The following is a 21394-nucleotide window of genomic DNA, read 5'->3' on the forward strand; positions in this document are numbered from 1 at the left end:
ACAGAGATTGATTGATTGATTCCATCTGCTGGTCACTCCCCAAATGGCCACAACAGCCAGGACTGGGCCAGGCTTGATCCAGGTCTCCCATGTGGGTGCAGGGACCTCACTGCTGTCTCCCAGGTGCACTAGCAGGGAAGCAGAGGGGGCAGGCCTGGACCCCAGGCACTTGGGAGGGACACAGCGCCCCAGTGGCATCTTGGCTACGGCCCGGTTGGAGTTCTCCGGCCACCAGCACTGGAGGACGCAAAGGCACCCGTGGGTGTCCAGTCAGCTGCTCCCTCGTGGACTCTGTGGCTTTGAAAATAGCAATGCTTACAATTCTGGGGTGATGGCACTTTCGAATCACCCAAATTTCTTTTTCCTTTTATTAAACACATTATAATACCAAGAGATTTAACTTTTTAAACAGAGGGGATTTTAAATATTGCAGACACACTTGCAGTCCACTGCGCAGATGCAGGCAGCCTTGCCGCAGTGGGTAATCTCGCGGAGAATCACAACCCCCAAGTTGAGCCACTGCAGACGGGACAAGAGACCAGGTCCTGCCCAGGCCCCGCCCAGGCCCCCGCCGGGCTCCCGGGAAAGCCTCCCGCGCCTCGGGGAGCGGCTGAGGCGGCACAAACCACGTCAGAGCTCTGGTGGAAAGAAAGCTGCCCAACTTCTCTCATGAAGGAGATTCACCAACATCCGGGTCAGATTAAGCACAAGAAAACAACGCCCAGTGTCACTCACAGATGTCAGTGCAGGCTCTCCAGGCAGAGTTTATCAAACAGAACCCACCGCCTCTTAGAAACGTGGGGTTAACTCCAGACGGCAGAGTGGGCCTCACGATGTCCATCACACACAGTGACAGACAGATGGCAGATGTCATCACACCAGTGACAGATGACAGATGTCATCACACCAGTGACAGATGACAGATGACATCACACCACAGTGACAGACGGCAGATGTCATCACACCAGTGACAGATGAAAGATGACATCACACCAGTGACAGATGACAGATGTCCATCACACACCAGTGACAGACGGCAGATGTCATCACACCAGTGACAGATGGCAGGTGTCATCACACACAGTGACAGCGGCAGATGTCATCACACCAGTGACAGACGACAGATATCCATCACACACAGTGACAGACGGCAGATGTCCATCATACCAGTGACAGACGGCAGGTGTCATCACACCAGTGACAGACGACAGATGTCCATCACACACCAGTGACAGACGGCAGATGTCATCACACCAGTGACAGACGGCAGATGTCCATCACACCAGTGACAGACGGCAGATGTCATCACACCAGTGACAGACGACAGATGTCCACCACACCACAGTGACAGACGGCAGATGTCATCACACACAGTGACAGATGACAGATGTCATCACACCAGTGACAGATGACAGATGTCCACCACACCACAGTGACAGACGGCAGATGTCATCACACACAGTGACAGACGGCAGATGTCATCACACACAGTGACAGATGACAGATGTCATCACACCAGTGACAGATGACAGATGTCCACCACACCACAGTGACAGACGGCAGATGTCATCACACACAGTGACAGACGGCAGATGTCATCACACACAGTGACAGATGACAGATGTCATCACACCAGTGACAGATGACAGATGTCCACCACACCACAGTGACAGACGGCAGATGTCATCACACATCACAGTGACAGATGACAGATGTCATCACACCAGTGACAGATGACAGATGTCCACCACAGTGACAGACGGCAGATGTCATCACACACAGTGACAGATGGCAGATGTCATCACACATCACAGTGACAGATGACAGATGTCATCACACCAGTGACAGATGACAGATGTCCATCACACTAGTGACAGATGAGTCATCTTCACGGTGCAGAGTGCCTCTGAGGGACCCAGGGAGTGGGTCCACCTCATCTACACGTCAAGCCACTCTCCCATCCGTCAGGAGCATAGCCGGCCCCACCACCCACGTCAGGAGCAGGGAGGACACCCCCGTATTCCACGCTGGGCACTGTGAGGTGAGAGCGAGTGCCTGGGACCCAGGAGGCCCGAGGGCGAGGCCCCGGCAAGCCACAGTCTCCTACCAGCAGCACACGCCACGCGGGAACAAGGTTCACAGGAAACAGGCACGGATTTCACAAGAGAACACGAAAGACCCCCGGAAACCAGACGGCAGCCCGAGCACTCGGGACCTCGCCTCTGTCCCGACCAGGCGCTGAGCAGCAGCGAGACCCTGGCCTGGCAGCCTAGCGGCTGAGCAGTGAAACACGCGTGGGCACTGACGCCACCGCACAGGAGAGGGGGGCGCAGTTTTCCACTGACGCCACCGCACAGGAGAGGGGGCGCAGTTTTCCGAGACAGAACCACCCTCAGGGAGCAGGGAAACAAAGCACGAGAACACATCAGCAGGGCACTGGGGAGCTCACCCTGAGCCAGCAAAACCTCACAGCTCCTGGGACACACCTGCGGCCACCCTGCCAACAGCTGGGGGGAACCAGGGGCTGCCCTGTTCACACCAGCACCCAGACAACAGTCACACCTGGGGACCCTGCACACAGACAACAGTCACACATGGGGACCCTGCACCCAGGCTACAGTCACACATGGGGACCCTCACCCAGACCACAGTCACAGGGCGACCCTCACCCAGACCACAGTCACACATGGGGACCCTCACCCAGACCACAGTCACAGGGGGACCCTCACCCAGACCACAGTTACACATGGGGACCCTCACCCAGACCACAGTCACACACGGGGACCCTCACCCAGACCACGTCACCCTATTGCTCGTATGTGAATTTTCACTGAGGAATTCAGGAAGCCAGTGGCCCACGCAGAGATCAGTCAGGGAGGCGGTTGGTCCAGAGCTGCGACAGCCTCACGCACGCCTTCCGCCCGATGCGCTTCTTAGAGATGCTTGTGGCCCACATGCAGTTGTCAGGAACGAGAGGCCCTGAGCCCCTCCCCCCCAGGGCCTGATGGTGGTGTCCTAGAGCTTCCCCGGGGCCCTTCTGGGGACACTGCAGGGACCTGAGCCCCCGCCACACTGGCTCCTGCCTGCCACCCTCCCACCTGACCCCGGGAACCACCAATCTGTTCACCTCTGCCACGGACCTGAGCCCCGCCATGCCAGCTCCTGCCTGACCTGACCTGGCACCCGGCAGCCTGCTCACCTCTCCAGTCAGCTCCCCTCCTGCTCCAGCCCTGCACACACCTGCCCCGAGCGACCGTGCTGCTGGTGTCCAGTCTGACCCCAGATGAATGATTCTCTTCTCTTCCCGGAAGTCTTACGGCTTTAGCCCTCCCGTCAGCATGTGGCCAGCTGTCAGTTGCTTCCGTCAAAGTCCAGGTTTAGGGACACATTTTTTCCCGTCTGTTGCTCCAGCCGCATCTGCAGAAAAGCAGCTCAGGTTCCTCCACTGAACTCGCCTGGCAGCTCTGCCAGACTCAGCGGGTCCATACGGCGTCCCGCTCCCTTGCTTACACATCTCTCCGGCCGCCGCCAGCACACGGCCGTGTTTCTGGGGCTGCTCCTCCCACTGCAGTCTCGGTTTCAAGATGGTTTCCATGTAATTCACAAAAGTCCTTGTTGGGATTTTGATTGAATTTGCTTAAATCTATTACTCAGAGAACTATGTAGTCTCCTGGTACATGAACGCAGTCTGTCTTTCAAGGGTACATCTGTCATCGACATTTCAGTTCGTGGTGTTTGGCCTGCGGTGAGTCGCTTGTACGTATTTAACCTTTGGAAGGGCTGCAAATGGCCCTGTGTTTTCTGCAGGTTTTCCTACGGACACAGGAGGGTTTATGGGGACAACTTGATGCCCTCAGTGACTACAGCAGGAGGACTTTTGGGCACTGGGAATTCTGCACACTCACATCGTGTGCCACACAGCGATTGTTACGTCTCTTCATTTCCTTTTCTTGTCCTATTTAATTTCCAGTTATGTGTTCAACAGCAGTGATAAGAATGGATACCTCGGGGCCGGCACCATGGTACAGTGGGTAAGGCCGCCACCTGCAGTGCTGGCATCCCATACAGGCGCCAGCTCATGTCCCCGCTGCTCCTCTTCCAATCCAGCTCTCTGCTGTGGCCTGGGAAAGCAATAGAAGATGGCCCAAGTCCTTGGGCCCCTACACCCACATGGGAGACCAGGAAGAGGTTCCTGGCTCCTGGCTTCAGCCTGGCCCAGCTCTGGCCATTGTGGCCATTTGGGGAGTGAACCAGCCAATGGAAGACCTCTCTCTCTGTTTCTCCCTCTCTTTGTCTGTAACTCTGCCTCCAAAATAAATAAAATCTTTTAAAAGATGGACACCTCATCTCTTTCTGTAATTCTGTCAAATAAATAAATAAATAAATCTCTAAAAAAAAATCCAGAATAGACTGTGGGGAGCAACTGGGAGCAACTCGGACTAGACTAAGTTACTGGAATTAAGACTTATTCTATGCATCTGCTCTCCCACAATATGGCGCTGGGAGAGGAGGAAACAGCTTCTACACAGCTGCCTCCAGTTCAACCAATAAACAGCAGGACCTGCTCCTGATTGGAGGAGAGCAGCATACTTGGCGTGTGGGTAGCAGAGTTGGGATTGGTGGAAGAGGACTATAAAGGAGGAGAGAGACAACATGCACCAGGAACATCTGAAGGAACACCTGAGCAGCCCCCGAGAGAGCTGGCCGGCGGTGTGCCGCTCCCCCGCGGAAGTGGGGAAAGTGGCAGGGGGAACCGCTCTTCCACGGAGGTGGAAGGGACGGTAGCCAACCCGGGAAGAACCAGCAGCAAACCCGGGGAGGGCCGAGCAGACGAAAGAACAGCTCAGGGTCCTGTGTCATTCCTCCACGAAGAGGGGGAGCGACAATAGACCCTTTGCCTTAATCCTCACATCTGCCAGCACTCACGCTGATGCTAGCTTAGGCTTGTTGTGGATTTCTTTAGCAAACTGAGGGCTTAATTCTAGTTTTCGGGGATATGTTGAGTATGTTGGATTTTTGCCTTCTGTCATCCCTCTACAATTAACATCACCTAGATTTTTAATTGTTATATATTCAGGTCTAAGTTTCATTTTACAAATGTCTTCTATTTCCTGTGATTTCCTAGTCTTTCATTGTTTCAGAAAACAGTGTGACTGCTGGCGACAGTGAGGACAGCCGCTGGGGGTCTAGTTCCAGGTGTGGCCCACGTCCACGCTGGGCCTGGTCCTCCTGGCTCCTGGGCTGAGTGACTGCTTCCTGTCTGCTGCACGCGTGAGAGTGGATCCACCTGGCCCAGCACATCTGTGGTAGAGCCTGGTCTTTCCCCATGGAGATGCTCTGGGGTCCGGCCGCCAGGCTGGGCTACGGCTGTGAGGCTGCAGAGTACGGCTACCAGGCTGTACCCCAGCCTCACAGCCATACGCTGGCCTCACCACCAGACCCCAGCCTCACAGTCAGACCTCAGCCTCACAGCCAGACCCCAGCCTCACAGCCAGACCCCAACCTCACAGCCGGACCCCAGCCTCACAGCCGGACCCAACCTCACAGCCAGATCCCAACAGTCTCACAGCCAGATCCCAACAGTCTCACAGCCAGACCCCAGCCTCACAGTCGAACCTCAGCCTCACAGCCGGACCCCAACCTCACAGCCGGACCCCAACCTCACAGCTGGACCCCAACCTCACAGCCAGAACCCAGCCTCACAGCCAGATCCCAACAGTCTCACAGCCAGAACCCAGCCTCACAGCCAGACCCCAACCTCACAGCCGGACCCCAGCCTCACAGCCGGACCCAACCTCACAGCCAGATCCCAACAGTCTCACAGCCAGATCCCAACAGTCTCACAGCCAGACCCCAGCCTCACAGTCGGACCTCAGCCTCACAGCCGGACCCCAACCTCACAGCTGGACCCCAACCTCACAGCCAGAACCCAGCCTCACAGCCAGATCCCAACAGTCTCACAGCCAGAACCCAGCCTCACAGCCGGACCCCAACCTCACAGCCGGACCCAACCTCACAGCCGGATCCCAACCTCACAGCCAGAACCCAGCCTCACAGCTGTACCCCAGCCTCACAGCCAGACCCCAACCTCACAGCCAGATCCCAACAGTCTCACAGCCAGAACCCAGCCTCACAGTCGGACCTCAGCCTCACAGCCAGACCCCAACCTCACAGCTGGACCCCAACCTCACAGCTGGACCCCAACCTCACAGCCGGACCCCAGCCTCACAGCCGGACCCAACCTCACAGCCAGATCCCAACAGTCTCACAGCCAGAACCCAGCCTCACAGTCAGACCTCAGCCTCACAGCCAGACCTCAACCTCACAGCTGGACCCCAACCTCATAGCCAGAACCCAACCTCACAGCCGGACCCCAACCTCACAGCCAGAACTCAGCCTCACAGCCAGAACCCAGCCTCACAGCCGGATCCCAGCTTCATAGCTATACCCCAGCCTCACAGCTGGACCCTGACCTCACAGCCTGACCCCAGCAGCCTCACAGCCGGACCCTGACCTCACAGCCGGACCCAACCTCACAACCATAGCCAGCCTGGCAGCCAGACCCCAGCAGCCTCACAGCCAGACCCCGGCCTCACAGCTGGACCCCAGCCTGGCAGCCATAGCCCAGCAGCCTCTGGGCAGCTGTTCTGTGGGGCCAGGGTGCCCGGTGTCCCACGTCGAGACCAGAGTGCCTGGTGTCCTATGCTGGGACCAGGGTGCCTGATGTCCCATGCCAGGACCAGAGTGCCCGGTGTCCCTTGCCAGGACCAGGGTCCCCGGTGTCCCTTGCCAGTGTCCACAGCACACGGCTGCTGCTGTTCAGAGGGCCCAGCAGGACAGCCTTCACCACCCGGGTCCTCGGCCCAGCCTCTCACTGCCAAGGCTGCTTTCCGAAGCGTCTCTCTCTGTCCCTCTCCCCGCCTCGCTTTTCTCTTGGCTATTTCCAAGTTCCTCTGTTTTTTACAACATCAGCAATGCAGAGGACAAAAGACTCTGCCCACAGCAGCACCACCCAGGGCCCCCTCCCCAGAGGGGCTGCCTCACCTGCACCAGACTCAGGCCCAGGGACTGTGAACTCTGGTGGACAGAGACCAGACCTGTGGGACCACACACAGCAAGGGCAGCACTGGCCACAGCCCAGTGACCCTCAGCCCCAGGACGCTGGAGCCCTGAGCCGGTGGGAGGGTCTAGGCCACAGGGACACAGGGAGACGGAGGAAGGGGAGGCGGCAGTTTGTGGCTGGCTTTCTCCTGGGTAGGCAATGTCTCCAGTGGGCGTGAGCACCACTCCTGCGAGTGGGGTGGGCAGGGCTGCAGGGCTGGGCACACAGGTGTGTACAGGGCTGGGCACACAGGTGTGTGCAGGGCTTCTCGCTTCTCAGAGAGCAAACTGGGCTCTGGGACAGGTGCTGGTCCCCTGGTCCCGCAGAGGAATACAGACTGGCAGAGGGAGAAGAGATGCAGGGAGGCAGAGCAAGCAAGAATGAGAGCGAGCGAGAGAGAGAGGTCTTCCATCCGCTGGTTCACTCCCCAGGTGGCCACAGCAGCCCGGGCTGGGCCAGGCCAGAGCCAGGAGCTGCATGCCGGTCTCCCCTGAGCAGCAGGAGCCAGCACTCCAGGTGGACGCTGGTGCTGCAGGCGGTGCCAGCGCCGACGCCGAGATCCCGCTCGCTGCTTAGGTGCCTCAGTGTCTCTCCAGAGACACAAGCGTCTTCCTGGAGGAGCGTGAGTGATGGGCAGGGTAGCTCTCGTGTGGGAGGAAAACACCCAGGGGGCAGAGAGCCCCACCCACCTCTCCAGCGTGGCCGAGGGGTGCACGGCGCGGGCCCTGAGCCCCCAGAGACCGACTGCCCAGGCTGGCTTCCTGCTCCCCGGCTTCTTCCCAGCTCAGGGGTGCAGGTGCAGTGCCCGAGTTCTAGCATCTGACAGGGAAGGTGACGAGGAAGCTGTGTGCTGGCTGGAACCTGAGACCCCCCAGATCTCAGCTCCCAGGGAAAGGCGGGGAGGGAAGTCCTGCTCGTGAGCAGGTCCACGCACGGCAGGACGACAGGGCCCTCGCGTCCGAGCTGCCTCCTGGCATTTCCTAACAGCCCCCGGCTCTGCACCACCTCTCCTTGGGGCCTCACGGTGCTCACGGGGGCGCCCAAGACTCCCGGGGCAAACCTCACCACTCAGGGCCCACGCCGGCGTGAGGCCGTCCACCACCTAACACACGGTATGCCGAGACACAACAGCCCCGCCCAGGCCCACACAGCACCCTCCGTGGAGCTCCGTGGGCACAGCAGCTCTGGGCTCCCCTGACGCCACCACCCCCAGGGGCACGAGGACAAACTCCCCGGGCAGGGCTGGCCGGCCTGCTTTGCCACAGCCAGGCACAGAGCAGCCAGCTGTGCCCCCCGTGTGTGCCTGTGGAGCCCACAGTGCTTCCCCCTCCCCCGCAGGTGGCTCTGGTGGGGAGAGGTATTTAACTCTAACAGATGACTTTTCCCAGAGTCCAGGCCATACAGACTGTCCAGAGATGTCTGAATTTAAGTTACTGTGGAACCTACAGCCGTGTAAGTGTTGTGCGGTGGCTAAGAACAGGTGTGGTCACGTGACGTGGCCATGCATGTGGGAGGCCTCGGTGCTGCAGCACAAAAGGCCCCCGTGGCCACCAGGACGGCAGACAGCAGCTGGATGGTGCACCTGCCAACTGCGGCCCACCAGGGAGTCACCGTGGTCAACACAGACGGTGGCTGGAAGTCTCAGGCTCCCTCTGGGGGACTCGGGCACATGTGTGGCCTGTGGACTTGAGAGAGCCGGCAAGAGGCAGGCGTCCGTGTCCACAGGTAGCACCAGACCACGCCTACTCCTCACACCGCCCAGGGGCGCCACCCTCGCAGCCAAGGCCCCCGACTGCCCTCTGAGGCCCGCAGTGCAGGCGCATCTGTGTGGACGGTCAGACCAGCTCCCGCACCGCAGCCTCGGCTTCCCTCCCATGTCTCAGCGGAGATGCCTGTGATGGAAGCATCCAGAACCGGGCTGGGAACAGCACGCAGAGGCACGGCTCACACCGCCGCCGACAAAGCCCCGTGTCACTCAGTGCAAGGTGAAAGAAGACCCCAGGTACCGATGGCCGTGTGCAGGTAGAGCAGCACCGGGCGCCAGCAGCCCTCGGCCGTGTGCAGGCAGAGCAGCACCGGGCGCCAGCAGCCCTCGGCCGTGTGCAGGCAGAGCAGCACCGGGCGCCAGCAGCCCTCGGCCGTGTGCAGGCAGAGCAGCACCGGGCGCCAGCAGCCCTCGGCCGTGTGCAGGCAGAGCAGCACCGGGCGCCAGCAGCCGGCACCTCTGGCCGGTGGGGGCCTGGAGCAAGGCAGCCTCAAGCCCCACTTCTCTCCGCTTTGCATTTCCGAGTCTCCTGTGACAGCAAGCAGCGAGGGGCGCTGGGGACTCTGCTTGCGGTTCCCGGACACACGACGGACGCTCCCATGTCCACGCTGGCTCCTCACTGGCCCTGCTGTGACGGGAGACGACACTCGGATCCAGGGAAGACACCAGCCCCGTGTGGCCGACCTGCAGGCTGGGCAGGTGACCGGCTCTGGGGCTGTTGGAGCTACAGGTCCCTCACTTCACAGACCAACCGTGTGCCCGCTGAGTCCTGGAAGGGCCCACGTGGTGGTCCCTGCATGGCCGCAGCCTCGTTGGAGGGGCCCTGGGCAGCACCCTCTGGCGTGGCGAGGATGAACCCTCAGGGAGGCCTGTTCTCATGGAGGGCGAGCAGACACAGAGTGAAGCTGCCCGGGACACCGGGCGGGGGGGACAGAGGAGCAGGGCCGGGGGGGGGGCACTGCGGAGAGGGTAGCAGCACGGGGACCCCGCCCACAGGAGCATGGCAGGCACCCGGCGGAAGGGGAGACCCCCACCCTGAGAAAGGACGCAAAGGCTGGGGTCCCAGGCAGCAGGGACCCGGCCTCCTGCCGGCCGGGGCTCCCCACACAGACCCACGGGGGGCGCCGCCCCTGCGGCCTCGCTGAAGCCACAGGAGGCTGCCGGCCCTCAGGCCTCTGAGAAGCGCGGCTCTCGGAGTCCAGGTGCTGCGTGCCCGCCGCCTGCCCGCCTGCAGCTGCTCCCGCCCGCCCCCCGCGGGGGATCCGTTTCCAGTCTGGCAAGCGACAAAGGAGCCACTGGCACACGTTTCCCATCTCCCTCACCACAAGGTCGTTCTCCCAACAGGAAACAAAAGAAAACTAAATTGGGAAGATTTGTTCCGCCAGGAGCTGTCACGTTCTCCTCTCCAGCGTGACTGACGCCCTGAAACCCGAGGCGGCCGGCCGGCGCCATCCCCGCCGGAGGGCGGCTCACAGCGGGCGGCCCAGCTTGGTAAGGATCTTCCTCCCACTGACCTGCCCGCAAAGACCCCCCCTTAGGGACCTGCTCCAGCAGGGGGGCTGCCCGGGAGGGTGAGGACGGGGCTGTCCCGGGGCCGCACCCTTGAGCTGGGAAAGGAGGGTGAGAGGAGTCCTGGGGCTGGGGGAGCAGCCGGGCGCCTGCCCAGCACAGGGCCCAGTGCTCCAGCCACAGTGGCTTCGCTCGCTGCCCCTGCCTGTGTCCCCTCCCCAGGTCCCTCCACGTGAGCCACGTCCACCTGGTGCCCCAGCCGAGTGCTTCTCAACACTTCCGAGCAGAGTTCTGAGACAGGGAGCTGGGCCTCCATGCGTGGAGGCAGAACACCGGTGACGCCCAGCTGTGACGCTCACCACTGAGACGCCAGCCGCCACCGTGTCAGCCGCCCAGAGCTTCCCGACCAGGAGGATCACCAGGGCGGGTGTCCACGGCCACACTCCCAGGCCCTACCTCGGCCCAAGGGAGCCACAGCTAACGGGCCCGTGGTGAGGGTGGCAAGGGCAAGGGACCACTTGATAACCCCCAGGTGGACTGGAGCCCCTGCAGCCCCTGTGCCTGGAGCAGGGGTCTGGCCATGGCCTTGCCCACCAGCACGGATCCTCTGAGGACAGGTACCTGCCGCCACACTGCCACCACGGTCACATCGCTGCGAGGGACGAGGCCTTTGGTTTCCTGTGCCCAACACCACCCAAGTGTAACCCATGTTCAAGCTCCACTCTGAGTACCTGAGAGCTTAGAAGTCCCCAGGAGGACGTGCCACCAGGGCTCTGCCTGCAGCCTGAGGTCCCCCACTCCCGTGCTGAGCAGGGCCTGGCTGGGAAGTGTGGGTGGGCTGTCCTGGGGGGCCAGGGAGGAGCTAGCTTAAGAGATGCCACAGTGGCCGGCGCCGCGGCTCACTTGGCTAGTCCTCCGCCTGCGGCGCCGGCACACCAGGTTCTAGTCCCAGTCGGGGCACCAGATTCTGTCCCGGTTGCCCCTCTTCCAGGCCAGCTCTCTGCTGTGGCCAGGGAGTGCAGTGGAGGATGGCCCAGGTCCTCGGGCCCTGCACCCCATGGGAGACCAGGAGGAAGCACCTGGCTCCTGGCTTCAGATCAGCGCAGCGCGCCGGCCGTAGCAGCCATTTGGGGGGGGGGGGTGAACCAACGGAAGAAAGACCTTTCTCTCTGTCTCTCTCTCTCTCTCTCACTGTCTAATTCTGCCTGTCAAAAAAAAAAAAAAAAAAAAAAGAGAGAGAGAGAGAGCGAGCGAGAGAGGCCACAGTGATGGGGGGTGGAGCTCCCCACTGCTCCGGAAGCCGCAGAGCCGGGCCCGGGAGCCTCACAGGTGCACAGAGCGGCTGGAAGTTCTGCCGCACGTCCCGGCTTCCTGAACGGAGCACGGCAACGCGGTAAAGATCGGCACTATTTCTGCATTTCGATTAGCCTTTTCTAAACCCACAAATTAGAATATTGAGTGGGCTTTTTTTTTTAGTGAATCTATTACTGATTTCACTTTTAAAAAGGTATTTATTTACCTGAGCGACAGAAAGACAGCCTCATCTCCAGGTTCACTCCCCAAATGCCCTCAAAGACCAAGACTGGCCTGGGCCAGGCTGAAGCGGGAGGCAGGGACCTGACCTAGGCCTCCCACGAGGGTGGCAGGAATCCAACGACCTGAGCCAGCGGCCCTTCCTAGGGTCACATTAGCAGGAAGCCGGACTCGGGAGCTGGAGATGGGAATTGAACCGAGGAACTACGGTGTGGGGCACGGTGTCTTCACTGCTGGGCCAAATGCCAGCACCCTGAGCCCTCGTTTTTATGACCCGAGTTTGGAGACGCAGCGCCTGCACCCAGGTACCATGCATGCCCCCAGCTGCAGGGGCTGTGGCCAGTGTCCGCGTGTCTGTCCTGGGGTCTCAGCAACAGGGCTCTGACAACCAGGTGTGCACTGCCCACCCACGGGCGCGATGCCAGCTGGGGCGCCGGCCCCCGGCAAAGGAGCCAGGGGCCAGCTTGCCTCCAAGAAGGTGGACCTCTAAAATCTTCCAATAGACAAGGTCATGTTTCCTTGACTTCAGAAAGGATCCCCAAGGCCTCAGAAGCTCCAGGGTGCAGATCACCAGCTGTGGGGGCAGGCCCCGCTCTCGTCAGGGTGGGTTGGGACTCTTACCATGAGGTCAGAGGTGAGGGACGGACGTCTCTGTGGAGCACAGCTAAGCCAGCACCCTCCTCCCTGCAGCCCTGGCCTGGCCTCATGGCTGAAGGACCTCCCTGGACAGAGCCTTAGGCCTGAGTCTGTGTTACCCCACAGGTATGCAGACCCCCGCAGCCTCCCCACCCCGCCCTCACTGTAAGGGCTGCCCTGCCCCCAGCACCCACCCACGGCGCCCCATCTGCTCCCCGTCTCCCACCCCCGCACATCCGCGCAAGCTGCACAAGCCACAGAGCCTCCCGCTCCCCTCCAAACGGCCCTGCGCGCGCTGCCCTGCCGGCGCCTGCGGGGAGCCGCTTTGGGAAGGCCGGCCCAGGACCACCGTGCGGGAGAACCTCGCACCGCCTCGGCTCCTGACGCCCCCGCCCCGCCCCGCATCAGCGCCCTGGTTTTGCCTGGGCGGTAGATCCGAGCGCGCCAGCTGACGGTGCGCGTGCTGCCCACCACAAGGCCGCCCCCGGCCCGCCGCGGGTGGGAGGCTCGGCTCCGACCCCGACGGGGCACCGACCGCAGGGCTCTGCCGGCCCCGCAGAGCGACAGCTGCCGCCCTCACCCTCATCCAGGCAGAACCTCGCTTTGCTCCCTTCCTTCCCAAGCTCGCAGAAACACCCGATTTGTTTCTTAAATTCAACAAAGGTCCTGCGGGGAGTGCAACACGCGCCCGCCCTGCCCTTGGGAGGCGCCGAGCTGTGTCCTCCCCGCGGGAGGGAGCCCCTGGTCGTCGAAGCCGGTGCGCACCCGGGCGACTTGGGGAGAGGGGTCGGGGGAGCCCCGGACGGCCGCGGGGCTCACTGCGGGTCCCCGCGAGTTCCCGGCTGGGTCAAAATCCATTCTTGACCCCCCGGCCGGGCACACGCACTCCAGGCGGGCGGCGGCGGGGGCGGCTTCCTAGATACAAGGGCTAGGTGGACAGAACGAGTTCTGCGCCGGGCTCCGAAGACCGGACCATGGGGGCGGGCCTGCGGGTCACCCCAAAACCGCGGGAGCCCAAAGGCGCGCGCGCTCAAGGACGCCCCGGGCTCCTTTGGGACTTGACGGCCTGGGACACCGTTAGGGGCGCAGAGGGAACCCCACTTCCCCTGCGGACCCCGCGCCGTCCGCCAGCGCCGGGACCTCCCCAGCTTCCGGTCCTCCTTGCACCCCGGGACCAGCGTCCCCGCCCCGACCTAGGGCCGGGCGGACGAGGGCGCAGCGAACACTCGGGTCCACGCCGAAGCCCGGCCCCCTCCCCAAATCCAGGTCCGCCCCGAGGCCGGCGGGAAGGCGGCCGTGCGCGCGCCCGTGAGCGCAGGTAGGCGGCGGGCGGTCACCGCACCCCGCCCCGCAGCGCATCAGGGCACAGGGGAGGGCCCCCGCGCGCCCGGGACTCGCCCACAACCCGCCCCTCCTGGCGCGCGCCCACCCTCCGAGCCGGGACAGGCGCTGGGGAGCCCCGGGCAGCCCTGGTCCTCTGCGGGCTGGGGACGCCGCTCGCCGCCTCCTGCTCACCCGGGTCCCCGCGGACGGACGGGGGACAGGACCTCCATGAGAGCTCGCCGACCCCGGACAGGCGTGTGCGCCCCTGCCCGGCTACGTCCTGGTCCCTCCTGTGCAGACCCCCGATCCCCCCGCCCGGCTCCTGCCGGGGCGCCGGGCGGACACTTCCCCCGGCCTTGGTCCTGCCTTGGGACCCCCGGTGGAGACCCTCGGCCTCGCGGTGCGCCCAACTTTACCTCGGAGTCGGGGCCCCGCGGCGGCCTCCTCAGGACGGAGCGCGGCGTCTCTGGAGCCGCAGCCCCGAGTCCGGCGCCGCCCCGCGCACCGCCCCCGGCCCGGCCCGGTGCGTCCAGGCCCGCGGCGGCGCGGCGCCCCCTCGCGCCCAGTGGCGGGTCCCGAGGAGCCCCAGGCGGCGGGAGCCGGGAGCCAGCGCCGGTCTTTGGCAGATGGCCTGGCGGACCCTGGGCACGGCGCGCGCACAAGTGGTCAGTCTCACACACACGCTCGCACTCTGGCCATTGCAGAGCCACCGCCGCCTCCCGTCCACGCCCGCCGCCCGCAGGCTGTGTGGCAAAGGAGCAGACCGCGGGCCTTTGGGGTTCACCAAAGCCGCGGGAGGCGGCCGGGGACGCCCGCGTGGACGGGGCTGTGCGTGTGCAGTCGGAGGACCAGGCGCGTCCCAGGGGCGCCGGCCTGGGTCAGGGCTGCAGGCACGACACGCACGGTTCTCTAGGCTTCGGCGCCGCGCCAGGCCCTGGGAGGAGGTTTTCTCCGTGGACTTCTCGTGGAGGTGGGCGCCCCGAGGCCGCGGCCCGCCTCCCGCAGGGATCACTGTTGCGGGGGCTCAGGCTGCGGGAGGTAGAAGTGGGCTGGAATCCTTTACACACAGAAGCTCTCATGGAAACCGCTTCTCGGAAAATAAACACAGAACTCATGGGAAGCTTGCAGGGGGCTCTGGGCCCAGGCCGGCCACACACCTAGACGGGGGGGGGGGGTGTCTGGGGGTTTCTTGGGCAATTCCCTCATCCCAGTCCCACACAGGGAGGGAATGTTCACCCCAGGTCCACCCTGGCCGCCCCCTTTAGTCCCTCATCGCGCCCGGTCCCTGGGTTGCTGTCACCTCCCTTCCCGCTGCAGGGCTACCGGCCTGTCTCCCACAATGCCCTGCCCAGATGACCCTGCACGCCCGTCACGGCACTCTCTAGGCCTCAGCAGTCTGTGCACTGGGTTTTTCTCCCTGATCCACAGTCTCCAGGCTGGTGCCGTGCAATCCACGTGTAGCATGTTCTAGGTGCCTCCACCACGTTCTCTCACGTCAGCTTTCCCCAGCGTTTTCCTGAGTGCTCTGGTTTGAGTGACCCTCCAAGAGGTCCGCAGAGTGGTGATGTTGAGAGGTGGTGGGGCCACCGTGCAGCCATCAACACAGTCCTCGCTGGAGCCGAGCCCACGCTGGCACCAGGCCTGAACCTCCCGAAGTGTGAGCTCAACAAACTTCGTCGAGTGCTGGACCTCGGGCATTAGAGCAACGGAGAATCTCGACCCTGCTTGCTCGGGTCTCCTCGTGAGCCAACGGCATCGCTGGGGTCACCCATGCAGCCACTGCTCTGCGTATGATCAGGTGCTGGGGTTCCGCCCCTGCTGTCCAGCAGGTCTGCCTCCCACCCCTGCGGTCTGCTCCGATGTTGGGGGAGGAGTTAACTTAACAAAATGGACACGGCATCAGCCGGGCATCAGAAGTGGCCGGTCTGCCCAGATTACGCATCTGTAGGTCGCCGGGTGGTCTGGTGGGGTCCCAGGGCGGGGCTGACACCGCCTTCTTGGGTCGGTGCAGCAGGACTTGCTGGCCTGGCTGTGCAGAGCCCGGATCTGCGGCCCAACTGCAGGCAGGGAGAATGGCGGCACCCCCTCCTCCGCGTGTTCTCATCACTGAATGAGTTGATGCTAGGACACAGGTGGCCCAGAGTAAACAAACCGATTATTATCATGGTTGCAGGCACTTCCAAAATGTGTAATAATCTCCCTCGTTCCAGGCAGTGCAGCTTCCCACACAAGGCGCTCGTCTGCAGACAAGGACGGGGCCGCGCCGCTGCGGGCGGTCCCAGCCAGGTCTCCCTCTCTGGCCACGCGGCTCGGCCGGGTTCTCGGTGAGCCGCAGCCAGGGCTGAGCCTCTTGGAGTCCATCTCCACTTCCTCCTCATTGCTCCAGCCCCTTCATTCTCCAGCCACGCGTGTCCCGCTCCTTTTACTACATTTACTGCTCTTTTCCCTGGACTTCTGTCTGATGGTTGTTGAAACAAGGATGCGGGTGCCAGGGATGTGGGACCTCCTGGCAGCCACCGTCCTGGGTCCCAGCCCTGCCAGCATCACAGCGTGGGGCCGACAGCCTGGGGGCGGGGCTGGAACGCGCGGAATCCTGACAGGAGCAGCCTTTACTGCCTGTTCTGAATGACGTCGTCGCAGGCCTGGGCTGTGCACCTGTTCGTTTGAGCGGCTTCTGTCAGAAGGAGCAGAGATTTCAGAATTCCTGTAATACTTGTAAACTTTTGTGTGAAAAACACAAACAAGAACATAACCACTTGAACTCCATTTCCATCATCTAAACTTTGTCAGCATTAGCAAAACACTTGAGTTTTATATATATATTTGTTTATAAAAACAGCATCTTAGTACAAGTAATATACTAGACTTCTGCCACCCAGAAAATAGCGTTTTCAAGTCTCTGATATCATTTTTTTTTTTTTTTGGACAGGCAGAGTTAGATAGTGAGAGAGAGAGAGACAGAGAGAAAGGTCTTACTTTTTCCGTTGGTTCACCCCCAAAATGGCCACTACGCCAATCCGAAGCCAGGAGCCAGGTGCTTCCTCCTGGCCTCCCATGGGGTGCAGGACCCAAGCACCTGGGCCATCCTCCACTGCACTCCCTGGCCACAGCAGAGAGCTGGCCTGGAAGAGGGGCAACCGGGACAGAACCTGCGCCCCAACCGGGACTAGAACCTGGGGTGCCGGCGCCGCAGGTGGAGGATTAGCCAAGTGAGCCGTGGCGCGGGCCTCCCGTTTTAAACAGAGTTCCTCCTGTGGAAAATACCACACTTTACCTGAACTCTATCACTTGACAATGATTTTTTCCTCCAGTTTTCCACTGTCATCGGACACTGCGAGGGGTGGGTAAGTGGCACGATTCAGTCCCAGCTCTGTTCCAACTTCCTGCTAAGGCACACCTGGAGGCAGCAGGGTCCCTGCCACCCACCGGCATCCCATATGGGCATTGGTTTGAGTTCTGGCTGCTCCACTTCTGATCCAGCTCTCTGCTATGGCCTGGGAAAACAGTGGAAACAGCCCAGGTCCTTGGGCTCCTGCACCCGTGTTGGAGACACGGAGGAAGCTCCTGGCTCCTGGCTCAGCTCGGATCAGCTCAGCTCTGGCCATTGCAGCCATTTGGGGAGTGAATCAGCGGATAGAAGACCTCTCTCTCTCTGTCTCTCCTTCTCTCTGTGTATAACTCTGACTTTCAAATACATAAGTAAATCTTTTTAAAAAATTTCCATAGCTGGCACTGTGGCGCAGTGCCCTGGCTTGAAGTGCTGGCATCCCATATGGGCGCTGGTTCTAGTCCTGGCTGCTCCTCTTCCGATCCAGCTCTCTGCTGTGGCCTGGAAAAACAGTACAAGATGGCCCAAGTCCTTGGGCCCCTGTACCCGTGTGGGAGACCCGGAAGAGGCTCCTGACTCCTGGCTTTGGATAGGCACAGCTCCGGCCCTTACGGCCACCTGGGGGGTGAACCAGCGGATGGAAGACCTCTCTCTCTGCTCTTCCTCTCTCTGTCACTCTGTCTTTCAAATAAATAAAAATAAATCTTTAAAAAAATTTCCGCCACCCCTAAGGAAATGCTGTACCCCTTGGCTGTCCCAGCCCCCCACAGCCCCCAGAAAACACTGGTCTCAGCATCACCCATCTTCCCGTCATCCTGCGATGCCCACAGAGCCGCCCTCCCGCCAGGGCTGCTCTCGGCCAGCCCGACCTCCTCCTGGTCCACGCTGGTCTGCTTTGACAGATCAAGAGTTTCCCGGCACAGGGAAGACGCGTCTCCCTTTGAGTTTCCGCCTTTGGTCCTTTCTTTTAACCCTGCCCTTCAGTTCTCCCGCTCCCGATCTATTTCCTCATCCGACTTGGAGCCAGACAGGGAGGGGCTTGCTGCCGGCCACCTCCCAGCTGCTGCCCACGGCGCCTTGTCCTTTCTCTCACATCTGAAACAGGTGTGCTCCTGGAGCCGGTGTAAATTAAAGGGTTGTGACTGGGTTCAGACAAACCCTGCGTGTGGTGAGCCCTCTGCTTAGTGCTCCCCGTCGACGGCTGCTGGCGGAGCCGACAGCTGCACACTTACCGGCTTGGCAAGGAGGGGCTTCCTGCCCTGAACTTCCTGAGCCCGGCGTCTGGAGTCACTTGCACCGCTGTGACCACCTCCTGCCCTGCCCGACTCAAGGTGTCTGTGAGGTTGTAGCCAGCAGCTGCGGCTCATTCAACGTACACCACCCTGGAACACGGAGCTGGGCGCCCGTGAACCTAGCGCTCACCCTGCCCCCCCCAGGCTAACTCGATGGCAACTGTGGGTGCTTGGGTTGGTTAACACGTACAGCCTACTGCACTAAACACCACTGGGGCTGTTTCCGCCCCAGCGATGCCTCAGGGTGCAGAGTGGAGTCCCTCTGTCGCCCACGCAGTTCAGTGGCTCAGTGGGCGGGTGGACGGGGCACCTTCAGCCGGCTCACGCACCCCACAGCAGGCGCTGGGGAACCGTGGAAGGGAAAGCAGTGATGCCGGCTGTGTGCTGACTGACGGGACGGTGACCTCCAAGCAGGCAGGCCCCGAGTGCAGCTACACAGCAAGGATGGCGCCCGCCCGTGGGTTCCATCTTTCGGGACCAGTTTTCTTTTCTTTTATTTATTTATTTATTTATTTATTTATTTTGACAGGCAGAGTGGACAGTGAGAGAGAGAGAGACAGAGAGAAAGGTCTCCCATGGTCTCCCATGGGGTGCAGGGCCCAAGCACTTGGGCCATCCTCCACTGCACTCTCTGGCCACAGCAGAGAGCTGGCCTGGAAGAGGGGCAACCGGGACAGAATCTGGTCTAGAACCTGGTGTGCCGGCGCCGCAGACGGAAGATTAGCCTAGTGAGCCGCGGCGCCGGCCTTCAGGACCAGTTTTCAATTCTTCCAAAAAGAAGAGCCCCCACCCCACCCTGCTTGCCGACTCTGCAGAATGCAAAGAGCCAGTGAGAGCGGCAGCCGCTCCCAAGTCCCACGCAGCCCGAGGCCACCCTCGCCTGTGCTGCAGGAAGCTAAATCTAAACCCAGAGCAGCCCAGGGACGGGCAGGCCCATCGGCCTCCACGCACACTGCCCCTTTCCTGGTCCTGCCTGCTGCTGGAATTGTCGGCTCTTTGCACCTGAGAGGCATCTCGGCCTTCGTCCCCGGCCTGGAAGTCCTCAGTACTCTCCTGCCTCCTATAAGCTGTGCAAACAGCACTGCGTCTACCCGGGACCCTCCAGTGCAGCCCAGCCCCTGGGACGCGACCTGCTCCCTCACTCCCTGTCCGCCGCGGCTGACTGCCACTCCCCTGAGTGGCGCTCTCCTGGGCTTCCCGTTCAGCCGACGTGAGCGCGAGACGGTTGCTCCTAGGGGCGTGTGCGTCTCAGGGGAGCGGCCCTTGCAATGGGACCGTTTCCATGCCGGGCTTTCCTCCTCCTCCTGCACAAGGCCACCCTCACCGTGCTCCGGTCGATACGTAGGTCTTGTTTCTCCTCCTGCAGCAAACCTGGACTCCCAGGCTGCCAGGAGGCCCTCTGCGCGGCACGAGTCCCACACCGTGGCTTCCGGGCTGCCGTAGCCCTACAGGCCTGGAGCTAAGTACAGGACTCCCCGCAGTTCTGGAGAACACTTCCATCTGTGGCCAGGCCTCCAGCATCTGCTGGCAATGAGCAGAAACCCACAGCGCAGCAGGAGTCCCCGCTCTTGGCATGCGACGTGCGTCTGAGTAACTTCGGTCCCTGTTCTCTTGTGGGACTGGGAGGACCCTAGCCATGGCCTCTGGGGAGCACCAAGGACACGCTGAGGCCGTGAGCAGGTCCTCCACGTGCTCCCACTGTGTGGACCTCACGTCGCCAGGGAAGCCCACTCACCAGTGCCAGTGGCGCTGCTGTCCTGGGGCCACTCTGCAGAGCCTCCGTGTGGACAGTCCTGGGCAGGCGTGCGCACTCGGCTGTGGGCTGGTCCCCACGCCCTGCACTCACTTCATTTCTGACTTGGGCATCGTGGCACGTGTGTGTACACACGTGGTATACGTGTGTCCCTCCGACATGGCTGCTGGTGGGTACTTCTCAGCAGAGGCTCTGTTGGCACGTGTCATGCCACGCTCTGTCCCTGTGGGTGGGAGGGGCTGGGGCCACCTTGGGGGAGAAGTGCTGTGGGCTGCTGTCCGGAGGGGATGACCCCTGGCTGTGCTTGAGAGTATTCAAGACAGGTTCTTCCCAAGGGATGAAAATGAAAGTGCCAAAAAATCCGAATGTCAGCAGGCGTTTGAAAGCACTCCCCGAGCTCTGGGGTGAGGAACTCGGACTGCAGCGAGGGCAGTTTTTCCTGTAGAATTAGACGAGGGTCTTCCACCCAGCCCTGCTGTCCTGTTCTGAAAATCTCTCCTGAGGAAGTACATTGGAGATGGAAGAATGCCAGGCCCAGGCACGCTCACAGCAGCCGTATTTGTGACATGCAAAGCTTGGAGCTGTCAAAGTGTCCAGATTTGATTTGACAGACCACAGAGCAGAGCAGGAGGCCTGGACCATTACGTCGCATTAGAAATACTCCTGGGGAGCGTCTCATGACACTGGACACTGTCCACTTCGTGTTGATAAAGCTGTGTGCACAGCTGATGGTGACTGGGCAGAGCCAGCCGTCACCGGGGGCGGCACTGGGCTAAGCCAGCTAAGTCAGCTGACTGTGCCTTCCTGCTCCCTGGTCCTCGTCTGAGACACGCGATGCTACAGAGTCGGCTGGGCAGAGTGTCTGCCTTGCCAGGGACTTGTGAGCAGGAATGAGGACAGAAAGCAGAGACGGGGCCTTGGAGAGTTGTCTCTCGGGTGCTGGACTTGGGTGATTTGAACTTTCCTTGATTTTTCTGAATCTTCCAACTTGCCTAACTTTCAAAACCATAAAAGGTAGAAAACATACAAGGCACAGAGGGACAGTTTTTGTCCTCAGACCCTCTTGTCACTCCAAGCACAGCTGCCCAGAGACACGACGGGAGGGGTCATGGCACCCTGTGGAGTTTGACCTTTGGCCTTTGGTGGTGCACCT

The 21394-nt window shown here is 61.4% G+C and overlaps 1 protein-coding gene across 1 annotated transcript in view; it reads right to left on the minus strand.

The window, feature by feature from the left end:
• The window catches only part of KCNG2 (potassium voltage-gated channel modifier subfamily G member 2), a 47312-nt gene extending 32971 nt beyond the window's left edge, over positions 1-14341 (minus strand). The window contains exon 1 of the mRNA XM_051840431.2: positions 14285-14341. The gene's annotated coding sequence lies outside the window, so the exon portion shown is untranslated. The remainder of the gene's footprint in view (positions 1-14284) is intronic.
• Positions 14342-21394: the final 7053 nt, after the last annotated feature.

This window comes from Oryctolagus cuniculus, chromosome 10 (genome assembly GCF_964237555.1).
Source record: "Oryctolagus cuniculus chromosome 10, mOryCun1.1, whole genome shotgun sequence".
In the NCBI taxonomy this organism is placed as follows: domain Eukaryota; kingdom Metazoa; phylum Chordata; class Mammalia; order Lagomorpha; family Leporidae; genus Oryctolagus; species Oryctolagus cuniculus.